Source organism: Callorhinus ursinus, unplaced genomic scaffold (assembly GCF_003265705.2).
Source record: "Callorhinus ursinus isolate GAN/ISIS: 27379988/994484 unplaced genomic scaffold, GSC_fseal_2.0 scaffold8, whole genome shotgun sequence".
NCBI lineage: Eukaryota > Metazoa > Chordata > Mammalia > Carnivora > Otariidae > Callorhinus > Callorhinus ursinus.
In genome coordinates, this window is record NW_027397070.1 from 52392568 (window position 1) to 52416781 (window position 24214).

Genomic DNA, 24214 nt, shown 5'->3' on the forward strand with positions numbered 1-24214 from the left:
GGTCATCACTAGCACAGTAAGTGTCTTTATTTATTTTTTAAAGATTTATTATTTATTTTAGAGAAAGTGAGAGAGCACGAGTGGGAGGGACAGAGGGAGAGAGAGAGAGAGAGAAGCTCAAGCAGACTCCATGCTGAGCATGGAGCCCAAAGCGGAGCTTCATTTCACAACCCTGAGATCAGGACCCAAGTGAAAACTGAGAGCTGGAAGCTTAACCAACTGCGTGACCCAGGCACCCCTCAGCAAGTATCTTTAAATTAAATGTTTTAAATGTCCTGTTGTTCAAGTAACAGGTTGAAACTGTTACTTTCGCTTTCAATAAAGTTTTAGAGGAAAATTCAACCCACATAATTCAGAGCAAAAGGACAAATTCAATAGAGTGAACAGTACAGAGGGAAGAAACCGCCTATTGCCTCTCCTGCATCCCTCCCCCATGATTTTGGGTAACCACTTCACAACCAAACCTTTTCCCCCTCTCATTCAAGCCTTCAGCAATCAAGGTGCCCCACCCCTGATGCATATGACCCAAGCAAAGTCAGATACTTGGAAATCTTGGATAGACTGACGCCAGCACAGGAAAATAGCGGGAGCTGAGGTATTCAGATAGAGGCACGCTGAAGAGCCTGCACATTAGTTCTTGCTGACTTGAGGCTTAAAGTTGCCAAGGTACCTGACCATCTGTGGGAGAGAGCAAAACGGCCTCAGATTCTTCCTTCTTCTATCCATGCTCTTGGGCAGTCCCTTCCCACACTGACTCTGAGCTGGAGCATGTGATTTATTTTAGTCAGGATCAAATAGATCACAAGCAGAAACTTGAAAGGTGCTTGTGCACTGGGGCTTGCCCTCTTTTGCTGTACTTGGAGACCATGATGAAGGTTTTCTTCTGATTCTGTAAACTAGTATATCCTTAGAATAAATTCCTTTTGCTTAAAGTTAGTAAAGTGGGGCTTCTGTTGCTTGCAATCCAAATTATTTAGTAGCCAGGCAGGAGACAGATGACAAGATCTTTGTAGGAACCATGGGCAGATATAGATTTCTAGAACCTTCCAAACGTGTCCGGCTTTGAGCCAAACTATTTTGTTGCTCCTCTCCATTCTCCCTCATTCTTTTCACAAGGAAATAGAACAGTATTCCTCTGGCTTAAACAATACAAGACATATACTTCAAACTCTGGTAGGGTTGGAGGGGAGGAATTTAAGACTCTTCTCTGAAGAGTTGTCATCGTTGGTCTGGGTCACCGTAGGCAAAAACAGGTGGGAAGTGGATAGGTTCTGACTGCACTGCCAAGTGGTCAATGGGCTGTGGCTCCAGGGTGGTTCATATCCTGGCTATTTCATTTATTAACACTGTGACCTTGGGCAAGTTACTTAAGTGTACTAGGGCTTTAGTTCCTTCAACTGTAAAATGGAGATAATAGTACTTACCTATTTTATTTTATTTTATTTTATTTTATTTTATTTTATTTTATTTATTTGACAGAGAGAGAGAGAGAGAGAGAGAGAGAGCACAAGCAGGGGGAGGGGCAGAGGCAGAGGGAGAAGCAGGCTCCCCACTGAGCCAGGAGCCTGATGCGGGGCTCGATCCCAGGACCCTGGGATCATGACCTGAGCCAAAGGCAAGACCCTTAACCAACTGAGCCACCCAAGTCACCCCTAATATTAACCTCTTAAGTTGTGATGAGGACTGAGTTAATTTATGTAAAGTTTACATAGCAAACATTTTATAAATATTTGGTGTTATTATTATAATGATTATTCCTTAGAGTCTAGGTACCCTTGGGGAACAACTTGTAAAGAGACATTTGGCACTGTGGGAGCCCATGATACAGAAGGTTTTATTTCTAGTCCGGGCTCTGCCACAAACTTGCTATGGTCTTGGGCAAGTCTCTTTGTGCCATTTCCCCACCTGTAACATGGGATAATCATAATCTCTGTTCTAGTTTGGAAGCAAATATGAAATAACACATATGTAGGAATGTTTCTAAACATTCAAAAGTGCTTACTGCTGTTTGGTAAGGTCTGTAATTACTATTCAGATAGTGAGGTAGTTCTAGGTTCCAAATAGGTCCTACAATTTCTCATGCTGTTTGAGTAGGTCCTAGCTGGGCAGCTGTTGCATGAAAGAGAGAGAGAGAAATGCAAAAAGCAATCTTGGAATAAAGACTTATTTACAGATATATTAAACCAAAACCTGTGTGTTGAGAGGCTTGGTTACATGTCAGATCAAAGAGGTCATAGGCTTTTCAAAAGTCTCCCAGAGACCATTAGTATTTCTGAGAAAGTAAATGAAATCAAGTAACCAGAGAATAGGGGAAAGTGGAAGGCCAAGAACACACTCATACCTTTCTACATCCTGAGCTGACAGGTGCCACTTAACTGACATGTTCCCCAACTGTCCATACGACCAGGGTTGGGTGTCCTTTGCCTCAGCTGGGGATAACTCGGGATTTAAGGCCCACTGAATCTAATGCACTCATAATGTGAATTCATTTTAAAGCACGCTGCTTTTTATAATTGTTCCAGTCACCAAGTTCTAAACTAAGTAACTATTTGCTTCTGTAATATAAAGATGAACTTTTTTGAAGATTTTAAGGAACAAGTTATATTTTAGAAAATTTGGATGGTGCAGAAACACATAAAATTAAAAGCACCTGGGGCGCCTGGGTGGCTCCCTCAGTTAAGCGTCTGACTCTTTTGATTTCAGCTCCGGTCATGATCTCAGATCAAGTCCTGGGTCAGGCTCCATGCAGGGTGTGGAGGCTTCTTAAGATGAAATCAAAGCACCTGAATCTTGCTGCCACCTGAGATTACTGATGTCACTATGACAGTGTTTCCTTCAAGCTGTCTCACTGTGCACATCCACATTCATGAACACATACCTATCTACAGAGCAGGGATTCTTCTGCATGTACAGTTTTAGAACCCACATTTTCATTTGCTTAATATTCACTGATGAGAGTTTCCACGGGACAATATTCCAAACCAGCAGTGTGCAAGACAGTAAGGGCCAGCAGCTGTTGGCGGTATCCGACCAAGCTGTTAGGATGAGCATTACGTACACCAAGAGAGTCTGGAGGGCAGTTGGTATTCATTTCAGTACATATATACAATGTCTGGCTGCCTCAGTGGGGACGTGCAGGATATGTGAAAAGTAGTAAGAAACTGTGATCGTGGATAAAGGATGATCAACGTTGATCATTTGTTTCAGGAAGTAAATGTGATCCCACTGACTTTTCAAGTCAGGGACTTCAGCAGACAGAGATGAGGTAATGGGATCAGGATTTCTATTTTCAAACTGAAAGCTTGCCTGGCTGGGACATGCTGAAATGTTGACAAACATGCTGCCTTCCACTCTTTAAAAATAGTAACCTTTGTTTCCTACACTGAGGGCATTTCCTAAGGTCAGACAGAACCTCCTCTTGCAGCTGGACACACGGCCAGTTGGTGTGTCTGCCTACTTGTTGCCCCTTCTTTGCCTAAGTGAGAGAAGTCAAGCGAAGGACATAAAGGTGGAATCATCTGCCCACCTCAAAGCATGAACCTCAGTTACATTAGAGGGCAAGTTGCACAACATAAAACAGAGGTTTGTTTCCTCAAAGACTTTTCAAGAACACGCACTACATAGCATAGGAATTTCTATCCTGTCCTCAAGAGCAGACGGGGGCAAACACACCAGTCAGCATTTGATAAAGGCTGCTAGCAAATAAAGAATAAAGAGTCCCAAAAATATTTAGAGAGGAGGAATGTAACTATTCTGTCTAAAACCTTAAGATTTCTGGTTAAGATTAAGGGGGGTAAGGCATGTGTCAATGGAGAGAAGCACAAACCGTCTTCAGAATCAGGGCAACACTGAGCCAAAGAGAGAGATCTTTACGGTGTTAGTTTTTCTTCAGAGTATTTAAATTGGAATTGGATTGCCTAAACCCACATAGCCCCTGGTGACTTCTGGAGTGTGTCTGGAGTTCTCTGGTAACTTGGGGAGTAGACTTGAGGTTTTAGGGCAGGAGAGGGAGCTGGAAGGAGAGAAAGTTAATACCTCCCCCCACCCCACACACGCACACCTGCCTCCACGTTCAAGACCACAGCAGTGGCTTGGGCTAACGCTCACCAGTCATGTGCTGGATGCCAGGTGCTCCGCCAGACTGCACTGAAACTCTCGATTTGATCCTGGAACACCAACACAAGGTAGGTCCTACCTCGGGGACACTGAAGCATGGAGATTAGTGACCAAAGTCACAAACAAGTAAGTGGTGGAGCTAGAGTCTGAACCCAGGAACTGGGAGTTCACGACCCTCAGCTTGACCGTTCTGGGTTCCCGCAAGGCCGACCGCCGCTCTGTGTCTGCTTAACTACCGAATCTCGAGCAAGCGACTCCATTTTCAAGTCTCAGCTCCTTCACTTTTAAAAAGCATAATAAAAATAACCTGGTCTGTCCACCACAACATGGCTGTGACAACCAAATGAGAAGACATGGGAATGCATGGGAATGCCACCTGCACAATATGGCATGCTATCCATCTTAAATTACTTTCATTATTACTGATGAACTAAGAAAAGAAAGAGGGCACTTATTTCTTCATTTTGAGGTTTGTTCTGTTTCGTATGAACATTTTAATTTTAATAATCAACATCAGGCAAGAGAAGTAACCAATATTCACATTAAGCATTGAGAAAAAGCAGAAAACATTCCCTCTACCAGGAATCTGTGATTAGAAAGAAAAAAAAACCCCGTGATTATTTTGACAAGGCAGTGACTTAGAATGGCTCCCTGGAGGGGCTCTGTAGCTCCAGGCGATAAAGCCTGCTCTAAGTGCTGGCAGGCTAGGGATACTTTCCTTTCTGGAAGTGGAAATGAATTCTCAAGGATTTGTGGCTCTCCAGATAATGACTTCCTGTTCCACGAAAACAAAGCACAGCCGCTGGAAATAAGAGCCTATCTCTGGTCCCTATTCCACATCTTAGAGCTCTCATTCTCAGTCTGGTCTGAAAGAGGCTTCTCCAACTCCAGGCCTCTAAATCCTCAACTGTTAATCGGATGGACAAAAATGCCAGAATTTAAAGCCAAGGTTAGAGAGAGTTACCTTTGAGCAAAACCACCTTGGACTCAGACTAACCTGCTGGAAGTCATTAAACTCCCAAGCAGGGCTGAAGTCTTTGATCTACACTTCCATCACAGCACACACAGGCATGATCTCTTTGTGTTTATTTTCCCACTCTGGCCACTACATTACAGCCTTTTGAACTGAATTGTGCTGGGAACTTCATCTAGGAACCCAAAGTTGGGAAAGAGGAAAAAAGGAACATCTCCAGAAATTAAGGGATAGAAGGGTCAGCAAAGAAGAGTTGAGACATCTACCATTAAATGAATTCTTTTTCCAGTCGATCTATACATGTTCACGTTTATGACAAAGTATGATGGGCAGAAAACACGGTATACTTTTTATACAGGAGGCTGAAACAGAAGGAAAGGGTGAAAATTAGGTTTAATGTACTGAGGAAGCAAGAAATAAAGTCATAGATGTAACACTCCACTTTTGGGTGCCTCTGAAGTCACCTTCAAAGGAGATTTACCATTGTGGTTGCACAGCACAGTGTTAACATTTTATTACAAGCCCTGTGTACAATCAGTCCTGTGATAATAATATTTTAAAAAGAAAAAATGGTGATCGTACAGTTCTGCAAGGGGACAGCTTCTTCTCCACCTGAACATGGAATGTCGTAAAACCTAGAGCACAGAGAAAAAGTTCTCAGAAAGAACTGATAGGAGTGGGTCTAATTATTAATTACACAGAAGGTTAAAAACTTTCTTTTAACACAAGCAAGCCATGTTCACTGAAAAAATTTTAGAAGATACAGGCAAGCAGGTGGGGGGAGCACCCAAAGTCCCACGTTTACCGCCACAATTAAGAGGCATCTGTGCTATTATCAAGGCTGATGAAGGAGAAACGGAAAATTACAACAGTCAAAAGTGTTCCCAAATTAACTGGAGGACTCAGGAGGGACTCATGGGACATGAAACTGCACACAGCACTAGGATCTGGTGGTCACTTTGGAAAAGTGCCTGGACTTGTGTCCTCTTACGCAACTCCTCTGAACTTCCGCAGAATATTAGAGAAGTTATTCACACATGCATAGAATAATGTGTTGTACAAGACTACCTTGTGAGACCATTACAATAGATGAAAAGTAAAATTTAACACCCATTAGTAATAAAAACTCTCAGCATAGTAGAAATGGAGGACAATTTCCTCAGTCTGATAAAGGGCGTGTGTGTGTGTGTGTGTGTGTGTATGTGTACACACACACACACACACACACACACACACGCCTCAGCTAATATCATAATGGTGAAATAGTGAATGTTTTCCCCCAATCTCATCGCATCTATTCAGTACTGTAGTGGAGTCCATATGCATGGCAACAAGGTAAGGAAAGGGAATGAAAAGCAAAAGAAAGAGATAAAACTCTCTTCATAGATGGCATGATTGTATACTCAGCAAATCCAAAAATATCAACAAAATCATAGAAGCAATGAGTGAATGCAGCAAGGTGTCAGGATACAAAGTCATTACTTAAAAAAAACTAATTATATATCTAAACACTAGTAACAGGGGCGCCTGGGTGGCTCAGTCAGTTAACAAACTGAGGGTTGCTGGAGTGGTGGGGGGTGGGAGGGATGGGGTGGCTGGGTGATAGACACTGGGGAGGGTATGTGCTATGGTGAGCGCTGTGAATTGTGGAAGACTGATGAATCACACACCTGTACCCCTGAAACAAATAATACATTATATGTTAAAAAAAAAAAAAAGAAAAGAAGATAGTAGGAAGTGAAAGATTGAAGGGGGGGAAATCAGAGGGGGAGATGAACCATGAGAGACTATGGACTCTGAGAAACAAGCTGAAGGTTCTAGAGGGGAGGGGGTGGGGGGATGGGTTAGCCCAGTGATGGGTGTTAAAGAGGGCACGTACTGCAAGGAGCACAGGGTGTTATACACAAACAATGAATCAGGGAACACTACATCAAAAACGAATGATGTAATGTATGGTGATTAACATAATAAAATAAAATAAATAACACAAACAAGGTACCATGAATGAGAAAAAAAAAAAAGGAACAGACCTTTAAGAATTTCAGATAAATGGAATTATTAGACACAGACTTTACAGTTACTATGTTTAATTCTTTAAAACAGATAAAAAATAACCTTGAAATATATACAAAAGAGGATGAGATTTGAAAAACAATCAAATTTAAATAAAATTAAAAAAAAAAAGAGTCTGCCTTCGGCTCAGGCTGTGATCCCAGGGTCCTAGGATCCAGCCCCATGTTGGGCTCCCTGCTGGCTTCTCCCTCTCCCTTTGCAGCTCCCCCTGCTTGCGCTCTCTTACTCGCTCTCTCACGCTCTCTCTCAAGTAAATACATAAAATCTTTAAAAATAAATACTAGTAACAAATAACTGGAAAATGAAATTTTAAAAAATACAATATCATAAAAATTTCAAATACACAGATTAAGCATGTAAGACCTCTATACTTGAAAACTACAGAACACTAATGAGAGAAATTAAAGAAGGCCTAAACAATGGAGAGATTTCGTGTTAATGGATTTTAAGACTCAAAATGTTAAGATGAAAAAGTTTCTGAAACTGAATTATGGAGTCAATGCAAATCCAAACAAAATCCCTGGACTTTTTTTTTTCCCCCTTTGGTAGAAACTGATAAACTCAGTTTTTATCAAAGCCTGTCAATAGCCAAGATAATCTTGAAGAAGAAAAATGTTGGAGGGCTTATATTACTAAATTTTAGGATTTACTATAAAGACTCAGTAACTAAGATAGTATAATAGGAAAGACAAATAAGTTAATGGAAGAGAATAGAGAGTCGAGAAGTAGACCCATACATATATACTCACTTGGGTTTTGACAAAGGTGCCGTAGAATTCAATGGGGGAGGGAAGTTCTTTTCAATAAAGTGTGCTGGAGCAACTAGACACACACATGGGAAAAAACAGACCTTAACCTTTTCTTCTCTCTCTCTATATAAACACAGGAATTAAAGTGAGAAAGGTCATAGATCTATATGAGAGCCAAAACTGTAACACTTCTGTAGGAAAACATAAAAAAACATTTCATGACCTTGCAGGCTACAGTGATTTCTCAGGACAAAAAGCACTACCATGAAAGAAAAAAAACTTAATAAATTGCATCTTACCAATTTATTTATCAAGATATCACTTAAAAAGTTAAAAGGCAAGCTACTGAAAAAAGACATATCCAGAATACATAAAGAATTCCCACAAATCAATAATAAAAAGAAGAATAACCAATAAAAAAAACAGGCCCTTCATAAAAGAAGCTATATGATTGGCCACAGAGCACATGATAAGGTGCTCAACATCATTAGACACTAAGGAAGTGCAAATTGAACTACGGTGAGATATGACACATCCACTAGAAAGGCTAAAGTTGGAAAGCATGATAATATCATGTTACAGGATGGAAAACAACTAGAACTCTCTTATATTGTTGGTAAGAGTATAAAGCGGTAAAATCACTTTGAAAAATGGTTTAGCAGCCTCTAATAAATTTGCACATTCACCTAACTTATGACCCAGCAATTCCACTACCATGTTTATATGTGAGAGAAGTGAAAAATATGTCCACAAATAGATTTGTTCAAGAATGTTCATAGCAGCTTTATTAATTATAGTAAAAAACTGGAAATACCCCCAACTATCCATCAACAGGAGAATGGCTAAGCAAACTGTGTCATATTCATATAATAGGGTATTACGGTAGCAATAAACCTAAGTGAACTGTTTAGACATACAGCAACATGACAAATCTTAAAACCACTACCTGAATCTCAAAAGTCACTATCACACCATCACTTACCCTGGTTTCATTGATTCATTTAATCTCATATGAGCCCTATAAAGTAGATAGAATTATTCTTCATTTTTAATAATGAAAAAGATTCACAGAGGAAAAATAATAGCCAAGATTGTATTTACTCATTCATTAGTTCATTCAATATTTACTGAGCAGATAAGTTCGCTACCAGGTGGTGTGTCACATACTGAGGATAAAATGTTAGCGAAACCAGACACAACATTTCAACCCAGTCCTTCCACTACACAGCACTGCCAGGTGCTGCAACAGGCCCTACATTAAAAAAATGAGGAAGACGCTATCAGTGCAACTACAATACAATACAAAGTGCTCCTATAGGTATATGCAAAGTGCTGTGTGAACCCAAAAAGGGAAATGCTTGATAATTCTGCCTGAGTTGGTTGAAGCCAAACTGGCAAAGCGGCTGACATCTCCACTGGAAATCTAACAGCAGACAGTGTTTTCAGGTGCTGAGAAAGAGTGGAAAGAGCTGAAGATTTGGAACCAAGTCTACCTGGGTGGGACGCTGGCTCAGTATTGACATTTGTGAAATGCGAGTAACTATCCAACAGCTTGAGAGGCGGTTGTGGGAACTGGAAATTATACTTAAAAATCTAAGCACATGCAGAAAAAACTCAAATTAGAGTAGCTTTTATTTTTGAGCAAATCACTGGTGTTAGTCATACTGCCAATATATGTCTCCTACTGTAGATGGTGCGTCAATCCCCAGAAAGGCTTACCTCTCAAAACAAGAATGTGATTGCGTTTCTAAGGCTTGAAAAGCTTAAGACTAGACCTGCAACCCACAGTGATTTGCTGGCTTTTGATCCCCCTCCTTGTGTGAACATGACTTGTGCCCAACATATGCCATGAGACTGTGTTACATAGAGTTGGCTATCTCATTTTGAGTGGCTTCCATGGGGTTAGAGGCCAGGACCCCAAAACACTTGGACTAGGAGGGAAAACAGCCACTCTGCGTTGTGCCTTTTCACACAAAACCACCCAGAACATGCACCTGATCGCGGGTGCCTCCTCTGTGTCCAGATCATGGCAATGCTCCCTTTAATCTGCATCACATAGCCCTATTGGTCTCCAGGTTCCCAAAATAGAGGCTAGTGGCAAGTATTAAATTAATCCCAGAGAGACAGCCTAGTAAGGCAGGGCCAAAGTGGCAGAATTTTCTCAATACACAGAGGCTCTTCCTGAGGCGCCTGCGTCCAAGATTTTAATATAGATAACGAAATAGGTTCAGTATCCCTCCTGATGGCACAGCAGGTTAGTGCTGCTGAATATTAAGGCATTTAGAAAACAAGAGGTCAGAAGTTGTTTGCGAGGCTGAGTGGCTCTTTATTGACATTTCCAGTCAAGCTAGAATAATTACAGCAAGAGTGGTCCTGGCACCAGCCTCTCCTAACCACACAGGTTTATATGTGCACAGCTGAGTGATAAACTGACGCAGAAGGGTGTTTACAATGTTTAATCATCAGAGCGAACACTGCAAACAGCTCCACAAGGAGCACAGCACACGGGAGAGAGCACTGTACCACAAACAGGCTGTGGGTAACGTCAGGCAAGTGATTTCTGTTCTCCGAGCCTCAGGTCCCTCACCTATAAAATGGGATAATGATGCCCTGCAGGATGTTGTGAGAGTTACAAATAATGTAGGCAAGGGCCTGGCATAATGCCTTGCATGTACCAGACACCTAATAAATGGCTGCTTCTGTTATCATAATTAATGGAAGGCACGGCCATCTAGAGTTTTGGGGGAGCCAAGAAGAAGACATATGCTACGAGTTGATTGCTTTTGTTGGATAGAGGCCATGTTAAATGGCTCGTAGCCTGCTTACATGGAGTGTAGTTCAGGGAAGGGTTGGTGTGTGAGGGAGAAGGGGTGGGTGAGCGGAGGCTAACAGGAGAGACAAAGAGGGGAGAGGAGGGGGAAAATAAATAGCTTTCAGAAGAAGCACATATACCTTGTTACTAGACTACAAGCTATTGGAAGGCAAAGCCCAGGAGCCCAGGTCTTATTTTATATACATTTTACCCTGTTTTTGTTCATTATTACAAGCTCTATCCGCGTCTAACATAATACCTGACACCCAGCAGACACTCGGTAAATGTTTACTGATGCACACCTGGATCGGGCACTGACTCCCACTCACAGGTGTGGCTCTGACTAAACAGGAAAAGGAAATGGACAGTGATGGTGTGGGACAATTGTGGAGCAGTGGTTCTGATAAGCAGAAGTGCCCTTTGTCCCAGCGGGTCACTGAGCCATCACACTGACAAACTGTGACAGGTTCCATTCACAACACCAGTAACGGCATGAGGTCGTTCCCTCGACAAAGCAATAAGCCCCAGATAAAGGCTCCAAATCTTAACGTGGGAAAGGTCTATCCCAGTCTGTCACCGTCTAACCCAGTTAGCACATCAGGTACATGAACTATTTTACCGTCCCGTCCTGGACTAGGCGTTCTACATACTCTTTGTTCATTAATCCTCACGACAACATTAAGTATAGTTTATAGGTGAAGAAAATGAAATTCACAGAGGTGAAGTAACTTGCCTCAGATCAGATATCAACCGGGCTTCAAAATCATGTAGTACCACACACATACAGAAGGGCGTACATATCAAAAGTTTTCACACACCGAGTACATTCATGTAACCAGTACCAGAAGAAGAAATAAATCCCCTTGTACTTCTTTCTTGTCATGCCCCCTCCGAGGGCAGCCCCTCTTCTGACTTCTCACAACTCTATGAGTTTTGCCCGGGACACTCCAACCTACAGTAATTTCTCCTTCCACCGAATTCTTAGGATTTTCTTCTCTGTAATTTCCCAATACCCTCTTGGAGTGTCAATGATTTGTTCTGTTACATACCTTGTCTTTCTAATTACGATTGTTATAAGCTCTTTGAGGCCCAGGTTTTATACTTTTTAAATTATTATTATGTTATGTTAATCACCATAGATTACAGCATTAGTTTTTGATGTAGTGTTCCATGATTCATTGTTTGCGTATAACACCCAGTGCTCCATGCAGAACGTGCCCTCTTTAATACCTATCACCAGGCTGACCCATCCCCCCAGCCCCCTCCCCTCTAGAACCCTCAGTTTGTTTCTCAGAGTCCATAGTCTTTCACGGTTCATCTCCCCCTCCGATTTCCCCCCCTTCATTCTTCCCCTCCTGCTATCTTCTTCTTCTTTTTTTTTTTTAGCATATAATGTATTGTTTCAGAGGTATAGGTCTGTGATTCAACAGTCTTACACAATTCACAGTGCTCTTTACATCCCCTAGCATACCTAGTATGGAGAACTTACTCCACAATATATGAACCTAACAGTTACTTTCTGCTTTCTGTGTGTCTGGCACTGTAATAAGCACTTTACCTGGATTATCTCATTTAAGCCTTCCAACAACCCAGTGAGGTAGGTACTGCTATTTTCTCCCTTCTATAAATGACAAAATGGAGGCATAAAGAAGTAACTTGCCCAAAGTCATGTTACTGACCTGTTAATGCCAGTTAGGGAGGGATAGTCAGGAGGAATGGTTACTCCAGGGAATGCATGAATTGGAGGGCTTTCATTATTCTGTTTTTTTATAAAATTTTTACTCAAGTATAAAATATACATAGAAAAAAGACAACATAAATCACACATTTAAAGTTCAATATGCTTTGGATGTGGGGAGACTGTGCCCGACCCAGCACTTCGATTCAGCTCCTTCATTTCCAACATAGAAAAAACTTACATCAGTTCCCTGGACCCTGAAAAGCTATTACAATGCCCCTATGATAAATACCATCAGATCAGGGTCTGCAGTCTTATCGTTTTATGAAAGGCAGAAAGAATCATCCTGATGTTGCAAGCAAATTGGCTACTTTGTCCTTTCAATGCTCACCACCAGCTTCCTTGGGCCAAAAATCAGTCATCATATCTCAAACTGTGAAGACACAAGTTGTATTGAGCAGGATGTTGTCAATCAAACCAGGAACCTTGGACAAGAGACTCTGGTTAAGAGCACAGGCAGTTTACCCCTACTTTGCACTGGAGACTGGGAGAAAGCTCAGTGGGAATAGAACAGCAGCCCATTTGTCTGGGGCACAGCCAACTACTGTGGCCACAACAGCCCTACAAGCAACAGAGTTATGGCACATAAGAGTAACCTGGCTTCAGGCATGCATGTTCCCACGTCTCTGCTCTATGTTCTGCCATGGAAAAACAATGGAAATGCCCAGTAACTTAGTTTCTATCTCATCAAATGCCAGACCCTAGAAGACTTTTTTTTTTTTTTTTTTTTTTAGAGAGAGAGAGAGATTGCACGAGCAGAAGTGGCAGGCAGCAGGAGAAGCAGGCTCCCTGCCTAGCAGGGAGCCTGATGCGGGGCTCAATCCTAGGACCCTGGGATCATGGCCTGAGCCAAAGGCAGACGCTTACAGACTAAGCCACCCAGGCATCCCGACCCTAGAAGACTCTTGCTTCTTCCTGCTACCAGTGGGTTGGTTCTTTGGACGTTTAAACAACTGAGCCACCCAGGCGCCCCATGTCCTTTTCATTCTAGCTATGATGGTAGGTGTACAGTGGTGTCAAATTGTGGCTTTATTTGGGCTTTCCCTGATGGCTATGAAGTCATACACCTGCTGGTCATTTGGATATCCTCTTTTGTGAGTACCTTTTCAAGGCTTTTCTCCATTGGGTGGTCTGCTGTTTTGGAGTTGATGTGTAGAAGTTCCTTATATATTCTGGATATGAGTTTCCAGTCAGATAAATCTATTGCAAGTATCTCCTCTCATGATGTAGCTTGCTTTTAACTCTGTTTATAGTATCTACTGGTAAACAGTCCTAATTTTAATGTAGTCTAATTTACCAGTTTTTTCCTTTATAGTTATTACTTTCTGACTCTTGTTTAAAATGCATTTTTTAGGGGCTGCCTTATTAGAGATTGACTGGTGGGGCTGCCAGACAAGGCCCAAGCCTCCCCAAAGCCACATGAGCTAATACGCTAAGTAAGTCACCACAAAGCTCTTTCTCTGGAATTTTACTCTACAGGGAATGAAAATGAAACTGGAAACGGTTGACAGCACTAGAAGAAACCATCTGAGAGTCCTTGCCAGAGACCCAAATTCTGTTCTACCCCCCCTTTCTGGGTATGGCTTTTCAGCTTGATTTCTGTTTTTCCTTCAGTTTCGTGAGCACACTCTTCCCTTTGCTCCTCCATATCCTTCCAACACACTCTCCTTCTAAGAAAATTTCAAATTAGCCAGAGTCCATTTCTGTTGCTTACAACCAAAGAATCCCACTGATTCCTTCATTCACTCTTTCTGTAGTGACATCATCTATTTTTATATTTGGTGCTAAGCACAAAAGTACAGCTTGACTAGTCACACTGTGCAAACAAGAAATTTCACGTTCTTGAAACTCAGGCCTCATCCTTTCATGACTGAAGTACGATTTTTTTTAAAAACTATGAGCTTTCTGACATCCCAGGGCTGGTTCTGCCAGACACTCACATTAGGAAAAACAATGGCATTTTCAACTCATCGGCTCCTAGGGAAATGAAGAAGGGGAAATCTAGCTAAAACTGCACATTCTCCAATAAAGCAGACAATAAAAAGGTACAAGAGAGCACTAACCCCTTAACAAAGTATCCAGCAAAGATAGCTCTGCAGCTATGCCTTAGCATGATAATTCTACTTTTTTTTTTTTTTTTGCTGATGGCTATAATAATGAGTACTGATAATTTAAGTGGAAGAGCAAATAATATGTTGTGTAGAATATTATTTAAATAAGGAGCACTTCTAAAAATTAAATTATCCTGAATAGGCAGCAGGGGGGAAGGGGGTGACAATCTATAGAAACACTGTTGTAACTGGAAGGGTGTTTGGGAAATCATCTCAATAATCACGTGCTCAGGCCCTTCATGTTTCACAAAATAAGCGCACAGGCCAACATTAACAAGAGAGATTTTTAAGAAACAAACAGATATTATACCTCCAAATGAGTCTGAGCTGGCAAATCATACACATATTGCATTGATGCAATTGTAACATTAGGCATTTCTGGATTACATCTTCTGGAAGTGTTTTAGAAACTATGGTGTTTTCTTCAACATGACCTTAGTGGGGGCAAATCTTCATTCCTTGAGGTTGACTGGGTTTGATTTCTCAAAAACATTCAAAACTCAGAGTCAAAGCTGGTGAGTAAATTTCTATATTTCCTTTTTTTTTTAAAAAAGGGATAATACACCATGGTGTGGGCTTCAGAGTTAGAGAAATCTGTACTCTGACACTTCCCAGCACGTGATCTTGAACACAGGAGCGTCTACTTGAGTCTCAATTTCCTTATACATAAGAAGGGACTAACAGTCTTTCTGACGGGTGTGGGTGGTAAATGAGATACTGTATCTGAAGCTATTATATCTTTAGCTTTTATTATTGTGACTAAGGAAGGAGAACGGCTTTTGTCTGTCAAATGTAAATTGGTTCTGAAAGGACTTCACAAAAAAAAGTTTACAGATTTTAGGCTACACCATTAGTAAGTGACAAGACCTGCAATGTTTCTGGATTTATGCAATCCAGCTCAGGCCCAGAAATTATTTTTTAAAAGGACTTTAAGAACAAAACACAATCATAGAGTCCCAAGTACCGAAGTTGGAGTATTTATTCACAGATGTGCCTCTTGGTGTCAGAGGAGACCTAGACACTCATGCTCTAATTCTGAATCCATCCCTTGCAATGCCCATGAAGGGGCCCATGAAGAAAGGGTATCTAGCTATTGGTGCAGGGAAAACTGAAAGAACTGATGGATGAAACGGAAGTTCTCAAAAGAAACCAGATTTACCGAGAGAACATCTTTTACCCACTGACATATACGCTAAGGGACTGTGGGAAGATCAGGGGCAGAATGGCTCCTTTAATAGGCTGCAACTTCAAAATTCAGAGCGTGGGTTTCTAGGATGGTGCTTGCCAGGTAGAATAGGCTGGTCTTCTGATAGTCAAGCTTTATTTGGTTCAGCAACTGGATTAACAATCTTTCCTTGGTATTTGCCTAAAACCTTACTCTGCCCTACTTCCATGGAAACAGAAATAGGTCATCAAACACCCAAAAAATCTGGTTACCTTGACCCCTTATTGTCCTTATCAATAAAATGAGAAAAACCACACCTACCTCAGGGTACTATGCAAATTAAATGAGATCTCATGAAAAGTATCATTATAGTGTCTGACACATAGCAGTTGCTTGATAAATAAGTAATTATTGGCTTTAAACAAAGAAGGAAATGCCAAATGTTGCATCTGAACTGCTAAGAAGATAATCTATAGATTGAGAGAAAAACTTAATCTAGTCTGGATAATTCTACAATGTTTGAATCTCGGTTTTGAACAACTGGCATTATATCTTGAATGCATATTTTCTCCAAATATTTTCTCTGTACCTTCTTGTTTTATCGACATATATCTTGAAATTTTGCTTAGTTAAAAGAATTAAAAATCACTTAACGAATCATCTTTGAGGAAAATCTATTCATAAATATCCAGGTCTTGTGCTCTGTAGATCTGACCTTTTCTTTGAATTACCAGAGCTAGAGGATGAGGTTCCATAGAAGATGGATATTCAATAGACAATGAAATAGTCCTTCAATCAGTCCTCTGGACCAGGTATGGAGTTCAGAGATCTGAATCTGGTTTTTTGTTTTTTTTTTTTGCTTTCCATTTTTAAAAAATTTTTTATTGTTATGTTAATCACCATACATTACATCATTAGTTTTTAATGTAGTGTTCCATGATTCATTGTTTGTGCATAACACCCAGTGCTCCACGCAGAACGTGTCCTCTTTAATACCCATCACCAGGCTAACCTATCCCCCCACCCCCTCCCCTCTAGAACCCTCAGTTTGTTTTTCAGAGTCCATCATCTCTCATGGTTCGTCTCCCCCTCTGATTTCCCCCCCTTCATTCTTCCCCTCCTGCTATCTTCTTCTTTTTTTTTCCTAACATATATTGCATTATTTGTTTCAGAGGTACAGATCTGTCATTCAACAGTCTTGCACAATTCACAGTGCTCACCATAATCTGAATCTGTTTTGATCATGACTGTGTATTAAGCGCACAGGGTTAGTGGAGGAGTTCTCCTTCAGAGGGGAAAAACAGGAACTGTTCATTCTGTCATCACTGCCTCTTTCACATAATAGATGTGTATTTCCTGTGTCGAGTCAGGGATAATGTGCCAAAGACAGGAAGAGACTGGGTCAAAGGTGTCATTATCTTGTTTGAGAATCCTCCACACAGATGACCACCTTTACATTTCAAAAACAATGGCTCTCAAATCGTTTGATGCCCATGGTCACTTTGGAAGAGCAATAAACCAAAAGACCACACATAGAGGACCCCGAATTAGGGCTGGAAGACCTGTTCCTCTGCCCCACTCAGAGAATTCATTTAACACCCTTGGGCCTCAATTTCCCCATCTGGAAAGTGAGGGGGTTGGATCAGATAACCCTGAATTTGTCTAGTGTTTAAAACTCTATAATTTATACCCACTCTTCCACTTTTTTTATTGTGAAAGATAGCAGTGAAAACCACCCCACTTTCAGCAGAATGAATTAAGAATAAGACATTGCCTTGATGAGACTCATGAAAGAAACAATAAAATATGAATTCATGTTAATGATAAAAATATATACAGTGCTGTCCTGCCATCATCCCCAGAGAGCTGCCCGCTCATGGTGTGATGAGCCTGCTTGTCATATGCTCTTTCTTACCATCTATGGTAATGGCAGAACAGTATCTCTGAACCCTCAAAATGGCTCATTCAATTCCACCTTACAAACTGTCAAGACTAACCAGAGCTGCAGACAGCATCAGCAACAAGTGGTGATGTGGAAGCAGAATTCTGCATACAATTGCAGAACAGCCAGGTGTTATTCATGAGCTAATCATGGCGAACATTTCTTGAGCATTGACTTTATGCCAGCACTTAAAGCCACGTGCTTTATATAAGTTATGGAAGGTTTGATCATCCCCTGTACTGGGTGGGTCCGGGGACGAGGGCTACGGCCCCTCAGGGTCCTGGCCACGCTACTCAGTGGCATTGTAATGGTCACTCTTTCACAGGGGAGCTGGACAGGTGAGCTCTTGTGTCCTTTCTCCTGAGACTTCTTTCCAGCTCCAGTGATTCACACTCCTTCCTCTCAAGCCCATGAGTCCCGAGAGATTGGATAGCTCAGAAAGTTTGCTAGCTGACCTGCTCTTTGACTTTTTACAAGTGTTTTCCTCTAAGTGCCAAATGCTTCAATGACTACTCCTGTCTTCCATGATCAAATATACTGGTACCACTGGTATCCCTAGAGTGCTTGTTGTATTCGACATTAGTTCACATTAGTTCACGTGGTAGTTTGAGCCAGGATTTGAGCTAAACAGCAAGAGGTGTTACAGACTTGGAGAACAGGTAAAAGGGAGCCTGGAACTTAGATTACCACTTCTGGAAGACACTGCTGAATCCACATTCCTTTTTGCACTGCACCTAGTTTTGTACCCAGCCATCGACAGGCACAGAACCTGTCGTATGGGGGAAAGAGCAATGCGATAAGGAGGAAGTAAAGAACAAGGGCACAGGTCTCCATCACCCCCATTCCTGCCCAGCCATCTCTGCTCTGCTCTCCTCTCCCCACACTGGAACAGAACCCTGATATTGAGAAGTACCAAATGTCAAGGGGTGTTTCTAACTCAGGAGGGGCAAAGAAGAAGAGAAAAGGTTGAAATCTCTTTATCGGACTAAGAACAATAACAATGTGCCAGACACTGCGCAAAAAAATTTTTCTTAGATGATCTTATTTCCTTCCCACAAGGCTCCTATGAGAGAGACATTCTTATTGACTCCATATAAAGACAAAGTAAGTGAGGCACAGAGAGCTTAAATAACATGCTCAAGCTGTACAGGTAGGAAGTGGCAGAGCCGAGATTAAAGAGAAGCTTTGCCACTGAAAACAAAGGGATTTGCTTTGTAAAGAATTGTGTGAAAGTGCTGGAAAGGGGCAAATTCCTACGAAACCAAGAGACAGCTTGGAGCAGACCTTCTCTGGAACTAACTCGGAAGGGGATATCAGATAGGAAAGCACCACGTTCCCACATATTATCTTTGTTGAGTATATTTTTGTAAATGAAGGAGGGGCCAATTAACATCGTCTCGTGAGACACATGAGCCTGATGGCTTGGCTATTTGTCAACCCAAAACAGATATTTCCTGGTCTTTGGCCAACATAGCATACCATACTGTCCCTGCCAATTAAGTGAAAAGCAGAATGGACATACGTGTGTGTGGGTGTGGGTGTGTGTAGGATTTGTGCAGTGCAGGCACAAAGCCCACAGGCACACCTTGCATTCTTGGCTAAAATTCCTTCCTCCTCATAAAGAAGAGCGATTATGTGATTGTTTTCGTCATTCTTTTCTTCCTGGAATGGCTTTGGGAGGGATATAGTCTGGCAGGGGTTTAAGCTCCCAAGAGGACCAAGCATAAAGGCAGGCTACCGAGAACCCCTGTGTCTGTGGGTTTTGGTGAGAAAGGGAAGCTGGGGCAACTATGCAGGCAAAAGCTGTCCTTTGCCGTGAAAGCTGAACTTTCTAAGGAGAGGAGCCAGAAGAGAAACCTTACTTTATCTCAACCGTCCATACTCTCTACCTCTACCTGTTCTCAAGATAAATTGAAGCTATTTGGCTTCTTGAAGCTAGAGATTTCATGCTTTCTACAGAAACGTAATCAGTAAATCTCCCCTAAGTCATTCCCCTTATAAACTGCAAACTCGGTGAGACCAGAAGGAGTTGTACTTTCTAATTCAATCAACTTCCCTCCAATCCTCCTGTACCTGGTTGATGAATACCCATCACACCTCCAACCTAAGGAATTCTTGCTTTTCCCTCCGGGCAGCATCTAGTCTAGGCTTGCTGCTTAGATGTGCGATGGCTAGCTCTAGTTTCCCAGTGCAAATGCTTATATTGATCATAACTCCACCGGTTTCCAGTAACCTGCCAGTCCTCTTGAAAACCGGTATCCTTCTGGTTTTTAAAGCAAAGAGATTTCTGGAGCCAAGTCAAGTTTTTGTGTGCTTATAATCACCTTGTGGTTGCAAATTTTTTGTGTTTCCATTACTCAAAACTTAAGGTAAGAAGTCTGTTTAAGAAACATGCCCTTGCTTATAAAGCCCATCAGTCAAAAAAGGACACTTACAAATTAATTAAAAAGATAGAATTTAATGATTTCAATGTTCTTGCTGTCTTGTCCTCCTCATTTCTCCCTCCCTCTCTCTTCCCCCCCCTTTTTTTTTTGTCCACCACTTTCATTCTGTATACTATCTCCTACAACCTCCTTCCAGGACCTTGCTTCATTCAGTTCATGGATTCTGTCACAAAACACTAATCAGTCCAATGAAGGAAATTAAAACCTGTCTCATGATCAGGTCAATGACAAGAGCCCAGGGTTTTTTGTTTTCACTTCTTGCAGCATATTTTGGGTGTGGGGTGGGATGGTAGAGAAGAGAAACAGGAGAAGTAAACCTGAAGATCCTTAAGGACAGAGACTGTCATATAATCATCTTTGTACCCTCCAGAAAGCCTAATGCAGCACTGTTGAGCCTTCAACAAATGTTTACTGATTGGTTCCTATGCAGAGTTAATGGTGAATAAAACAGACTGGGTGCTTGCCTCCCAGAGTCCTCAGTCTCAGAATGAGAGAAAAAATTGATAAAAACAAAAAACACCCCCCCACACACAAAGAAATAGATCATTACAAACTGTGCTAAGTGTGATGAAATAAAAGAACACACTTAGCAGGGAGCATAAGCCTGGAGCCCTGCTCTAGCCCAGGGTGGCGGGGGGGGGGCGTTGCGGGGGGTAGGGGTCAGGAAAGGCTTCCCTGAGGAAGTGACACTGAAGTGGAGACCTGAAGTATGAGTAGGAGTTAAGGGAGCTGCAAATTCTAAGATCCTCAATAAAGCAAAGGCTTTTTTTTTTTTTACTTTTCAAATAACTGCAGTACCAATTTTTGTGTGTGTAGGAGAGACGTGAATGAAATGTTAGCAATGTCATCCACATCTTTCATTCCACATGCAAAGGAATTAAGATCCCTCTATGAGCTGCCCGAGGCCACTGGGGCTAGGACTAGACCCCCGGGGCTGCTGGCTCCCAGCCTAAAGCCCTTAGGACTACACCACAAGAATGCAGTTTTGGTGGCCACACCAGACTTAAAAAGCAGAGCTGAGGGAACTCTGAGACATACAGACATAGGGCTTATCCCATATTCAAATGGTATGTAGTGGGTTGGGGATAAAAGATTTTTAAAAGTGAACTTTTAAATTTTTGTTTAAGATTTATTTATTTATTTGAGAGAGAGAGAGAGAGCATGGGAGTGATGGGGGTAGGTAGGCAGGTAGAGAAGGGGAGGTGCAGAGGGGAAGGGAGAGGGAGAATCCAAGCTCAGCCCAGAGCCCAATGCCTTGATCTGACCACCTCAAGATCTGACCTGAGCAGAAACCAAGAGTCGGGTGTTTAACCGACTGAGCCACCCAGGTACCCCTAAAATTGAACTTTTAATAAAAGAACCCAGTGCTGCTTCTGCAGAACGGCTGGACATGTTCAGGTATTTGTGACCAAAATGTTTTTGTGAACCAGGAACAAAGAGGGAATCAGGCGGATTTTGCCGTCTATGTACAAAGTGAAAACAAGATGTAGAAGTGAAAACGGTTTTGTGGCAATGTGATCCAATCAATTCAAAGTGGTATTTAAGGTCTACTGACTTCACCCATTAGCCAAACAGGAACTACAATTAGCCCTAAACACTAAGCTTAACCACACCTGAGAAGCAGCCCTGAGTTCACAGGGCAGTTTTTAAAGGCCTGTGACACTTTCTGGCAAGCTAATACCACCCAAGCAACTTTCCTCAGCAGCTTTCCCATCTTCGTCCCTCTCCTTACAACATCAAGAAAAGACTAACACCTCCATTTCTCAGTCTCAGTTAGTCTGCCCTTCCTTCTCAGTACACAACAAAGATACAGAGTGAATACAGAGGGGAAAACCTACATTCTGGTCCACTCTGGCTTCTCCAAACTTAGAAGTGAACACAACATGGGCAATAATCCAAGAGCTTCACCACCACCCTGTTAAGCAAAGATAGTAAGAAAGGTTTCCAAAAGCTGCCAGGGGGTGTCTCTCAGAAGAGAAGTCTCATGAAGAAGGGAGGGAGAGATACTACCGACCACCACTAAACCTCAAATCCTTCCCCACACTTCATACCTCCTCAGGAGAAAAAAAGATTAGAAATGTCCCTCCAATCAAAACAAGATCTCTCTCTGCCTTTCCATGATTCTTAGCCCCTGCTTTGTGTTGGCCTCTTTGTCTCTGCAAAGAAGCTGCTTCATTGAAACATCATAGAAAAAAAAAGTTGTCCCCCAGACAATGAAGTCGCCTGCACACAGGCACTTCTTATTTCCAACGTAGGAGGCAGGAGGCAGTCGACAAAGCCTGCAGAATTCTCAACCTGTTGCTATAGTAGCAGAAAGAATGTGATTCAAGCAGCTCTGCTGAGATCCATATCCAAATCCCTCCAACTCCCAAAGAGAACATTAACCCCTCACTGCCCCTTGTTGGGGGCAGAATTACCTGGAAAGAACCCTAAATTTGTCTTAGGCATTGGATATTGTAGTCCTAGCATCCACTCACTTGTGCACTCACCCAATATCTATTTATTTAGATTCTCTTGGGCTGACCCCTAGGTTTTTAGCGGTAAACAATGCAGATATGGCCCTTGGCAATGAGCAAGAGGAGACGTAGGACATTAAATCACTGCTCAGATAACAACATATTATGCAGCATTATATGGGAGACACATGAGGTTCTCAGCAAAGCCATCGCCAGAATGGAGACAACCTACCCAAGATAACCAGCTCACACATTAACTGTAGCGGTCTCTACATATTCTGGGCCACTGCCATTATTTGATTGTTTGCGGGTGCTAATCTGACAAGAACACCACTAGAAATGCCGGTTCCCATATCATGCCTTCTACAAAGCATGAATTTGAATGAGTTGTTTAATCAAGTCAGCTTTCCACATAAAATAGAAATAGCCCTGTTTGTCAGAACCACTGCAGGCAATTGCTGAACAGTCAGTCACTCCGCAACAGAAATGACAGGTGAGGGCTCAGAGAACCCATGGCAGCAGCACCACACCGAGGACTTCTATCTCAACAGCCCCCACTCCATTTTACTTCTGTGGTCAAGACAGTAACAAAGAAACCTTAGGAAAGAGAATTTAGAAAGGACTTATAATCCAGCTTACTTTCCCTAACACTGCAGTGCAGAAATCTTACAGTACTGAATACCTTCCTGCTGGACTTCTTTTTTTCCCATGGAGCATAAGCACTAGGAGGGAGGGGTTTCTTAGGAAGCTAAACTCATTAGGTAACGATATCCTCATAGGCTTTTTGTGAAAAAAGGCAGCATCGATCAGGCTGCTGAGCAAAAGTGGAAAAACCAATGAGACAGGTTGCTAATCTCGGATGGCCAGGAGATGTGGTTTCGTGGAAGTTCCATAATCTTTTGTACCTCAGTTTCCTCAGAGGTAAATCTGATACACTCTGTAGATCCAAAGGCACAGAATGATCAATAGTAATGCCTATACACCGGTGGCCTGAAATACAGCTGACCCTTGGAGAGCCTGGGAGTTAGGGAAGCCAACACCCCACAGAGTTGAAAATCTACATGTAACTTTTGACTCCCCAAAACCTGACCACTAATAGACAACTGTTGCCTAGAAGCCTTATTGATAACATTAAAAGTAAGAAATCTTTCCTTAAGAAAATCATAAGGAAGAGGGGCATCTGGGTGGCTCAGTAGGTTGAGTGTCTGCCTTCGGCTTGGGTCCTGATCCCAGGGTCATGTGGGGAGTCTGCTTCTCCCTCTCCCTTTGCCCCTCCGCCTGCTTGTGGCTGTCTCTCACTCTCAAATAAATAAATAAAATCTTAAAAAAAAATCATAAGGAAGAGAAAATACATTTACGGTACTGTAAAAAACCCATGTCTATGTGGACTTGCTCAGTTGAAACCCGAATTGTTCAATGCTAACTGTACTCTGTTGCTATTCTTAGTAACACTGTAAAACATAGTTTCTGCCCTGGAGAACACTTGAGCAGCTCAATCATATTTAAGAACACTAGTTTCCTATCTTAACCAGAGGCACAGGCTAAAGGTCTTTCACCAAGCAATCCAGGGAGAGATGGGCCATCAGAAAGGGATATTCACCCAAATCTCTTTTAACCACTGCAACCCTGGGCTAA

At 42.0% G+C, this 24214-nt stretch overlaps 1 protein-coding gene and 1 pseudogene across 7 annotated transcripts in view; one reads left to right on the forward strand and one right to left on the reverse strand.

Annotated features, from left to right (window-relative positions):
• STON2 (stonin 2) overlaps positions 1 to 24214 on the reverse strand; it is a 139789-nt gene that overhangs the window by 25827 nt on the left and 89748 nt on the right. The window lies entirely within an intron of this gene.
• Positions 11216 to 13132, forward strand: LOC112822652 (gametocyte-specific factor 1 pseudogene; annotated as a pseudogene).